The 3,377-nt window shown below is 42.2% G+C and overlaps 1 pseudogene; it reads left to right on the top strand.

Moving 5' to 3' along the window:
• Positions 1-243: 243 nt before the first annotated feature.
• On the top strand, positions 244-1,134 carry LOC147092652 (uncharacterized; annotated as a pseudogene).
• Positions 1,135-3,377: the final 2,243 nt, after the last annotated feature.

The following is a 3,377-nucleotide window of genomic DNA, read 5'->3' as shown; positions in this document are numbered from 1 at the left end:
TTGCACAATACTGTAAAAGGAGTGATAATGAGTGTGCAGTCCATTTTATATCTCCCCCGACGTTTAATTCCATTGACTTTAATGGGGAGATTTGTAACACGGGCTGCCGACTCGATATCACCCACATTGCACTGTCGCTAAAAGTCAGGATCTACCCCAATTTCTGATGTGTACACATACTGTTTCTCTTCAGTAAAGTCCGCCAATAATTTCCTTCCTTTCTTACTCTTCCCTGCAGTTAACATGGCGACGATTGCGATCCTGTCCCGGGGAAAGTGCGGTCTCTCCAAATACATCATCACCAGCTGGTGGCCATGGCAGCAGCGGATATGCTGGTCGTCATCACTGGCGTCATATTCAATCGGTTCATCGACAGTTACTTTCCCGGGAATTATCTGTCGCTTACTTCAGTATATCGGACCAAAACCTTCCTAGTTTATGTACCCAGAGACTGTGCTGTCTGGTTAACCGTCGCTTCCACTTTTGATCACCTTATAGTCAAATGTTGTCAGAAGCTGAAAAACAAATGTTGCACCAAGGACACGGCAGCTGCGATTATAGGCTCGGTGCTCGCTCTGAGCTGTTTAAAAAAACATCCCTTGATACTTTGTATATGAAAATCTGTATAGAATTAACAAAGTGCCCTGGTATTGCCAGATAAGGTCACGCTTTTATCCTTCACCCCTGTGGCAAGTGTTTTCTTATTTTGGTTGTATAGCGACTCATTTTCTGCCATTCTTTGCTATTTTGCTGCTCAATGCTCTGACCGCGAGATATATATTAATGCCCAGCAGAGTCGGCAGGGCACTGCGGGGCATCCCCAGTACTGAAAGTAACCCTGATCCTGAGATGGAGAACCACAGAAAATCCATCATTTTACTCTTCAGTATATCCGGCAATATTATACTGTTATGGCTGACGGACACGGTCCACTACTTGCATTACCAAATTAATACTACCTATTCATACACAGGTTACAATGACCCGGTTTATATCCTTCAGGAAACCGGATATATGCTCCTGTTATTGAGCTGCTGCAGAAACACATTTATTTATGCAGTGACCCAGAGTAAATCCAGAGAGGAGTTAAAGAAAATTGTGAAATATCCATTAAAAATGAATATTGAGCTTTAGATGATTAGAAACACTGGATTTGCTGGTATTACAATTCTACGTAGAAGAGCAGAACAAAAGGAACAGGGGCAGGCGTAGGCCCCTGGAGCCTGGTGCAGCATTCAAATACATCATGGCTGAAATTTTACATCAACTCCATCTTTCCCGCCATATTCAATTTCCCTTGATTCCCTCCGAGTCCAAAAGTCTATCGATCTCAGTCTTGAATATATGCAAAGACTGACCACCCACCGCCCTCTGCCGTCGAGAATTCCAAAGATTCACAACCCTCCGTGAACTCAGTCCGAAATGGCCGATCCCTTATTCTGAGACTGCGCCCCCTCTTTCTGATTACTGCATTTGTTCCAGAGACATATGAGCTTAGAGACCAGATTCACTCTCTCGAGTCATGTCCCAGATTAATTTGCCACAAATGTTGCAACGCCATGCTTTTTCGCTCGGCAGTTCATTTTATTAAAACCATGTTAATGACTATTACACTGCTCTGCTCACCGGCTTCCAACCTTGGCACACTCAGTAAACTTGAGCTCATCCAAACATTATGCTGCCGATATCCTGTCTCACACCAAGTCTTAATCAACATAGCACCCTGTGCTCGCTCACTTACATTTGCTCCCGGTTGGAAATCGCCTCGTTTAAAAAAAAATCATCAATTTGTTCTAATCCATCGACTGCTTCGCCCCTCCCAATCTGTGTCACTTCCAGCAGACCATTGCACATCCTTTCTTTTCGTTGTTCAACCATTGCTGACAGTGCCTTCAGCTGTCTAGGCCCTTAACTCTGGAATTGCCCCCCTAAAATTCACCGCTTCTCTACCTCTGTCCCCTCCTTTAAGACATTCCTTGAAACCTATCTCGTTGACAAAGCTGTTAGTCACTTGTGCAATTCCTTCCTATGTGGCCTTTTGTCAAATTGTGCTGGATAACAATCATCTGATTCGCCTTGGGATATGTTACTAAGTTCAATGCGCTATTTAAAGTAAAGTGTGGTTGTTATCCTTGTTCTTCAGCTATGTATCTGATTGTCAAGCTTTTGATTAGAACTGGCCGTTATTTACCTCCTGCCTGATTCCGAGGCTGAAATTGGTCTTCTGCAACAGGGCAAAACGGCCGACAGCGAATCGGCGGCCTGTGTTACCCGGCGCCCCATTCACTTTTCATGGGAATTGACGTCAAACTGTAAAACATCCTGCCGATTGGCTGTTGCCCCTTTGCGCTTTCATGGACGACCAATTTCATCTGCACTCGTTTAAAAAGTGGGTTATTATATTGTTCCTTTAAAAGCCTTCATTTTTTCTGGTGCGTTAAATTAAAGAAGCAACTATCTATAATGGTTGGAGTGAACTGCGACAAGCAGTCAAATACCAATGGAAAACAGCTACTACAGCTCTGTCGAAACCTGGGTCTGTACATTGTCAATGGTAGGTTCATAGGAGACCTCCTAGGAAGATCGACCTATTGCTCACCTCTTGGCTGCAGCACAGTAGACTATATGATTACAGACTTAGACCCATCCTCGTTCAGAGCATTCACAGTCAAACCACAAACAACACTGTCAGATCACAGTCAAATTACTATGTTCCTCAAAAAGACAGAAACAAACAACATAGAAACACAACCCAGTAAACTGTACAACACCAAAAAAATCGTACAGATGGGCCAAAAACGACACGGAAAAATACCAGAAAACAATTAGCAATGCATCAACTCAAGCTCTCTTAGACACCTTTCTGGATAACATATACACTCACAATAAAGAAGGCGTAAACCGGGCAGTTATTAAACTAAACAATATTTTTGATAATTTGGCAACAAATGCAAACTTGAAAGCTCGCAAGAACAAACCCAAAACAAAAAACTATGAAAAATGGTTTGACCAAGATTGCCATAACATGAGGAAAAAACTTAGAAAAATATCAAACCAAAAACACAGACATCCAGAAAACGAGGAATTACGCCTTACTTATTGTCAGACACTAACACAATACAGAAACACACTCAGAACCAAAAAAGAGCAATATATTAAGAATACACTCAGCTCCATGGAGGAATCCATTGATTCCAATTGTTTCTGGGAAAATTTGAAAACACTACACAAAAAACAACACGGCGATTTGGCCATTCAAAATGGGGACACATGGGTAAACCACTTTGAAAAATTATACCAGAAAAACACACTAAGACCAGAGCAACACCAAATTAGCAAAAAACTGGAAAAGCTAGAAATGGCCATAAAAGATATCC

This window comes from Somniosus microcephalus, unplaced genomic scaffold, assembly GCF_052327205.1.
Source record: "Somniosus microcephalus isolate GS21.2 unplaced genomic scaffold, FLI_Smic_1.0 unresolved_chr2, whole genome shotgun sequence".
Lineage (NCBI taxonomy): Eukaryota > Metazoa > Chordata > Chondrichthyes > Squaliformes > Somniosidae > Somniosus > Somniosus microcephalus.
The sequence above is the reverse complement of the archived record's forward strand: the minus strand, read 5'-3'. Positions and strand labels throughout refer to the sequence as shown.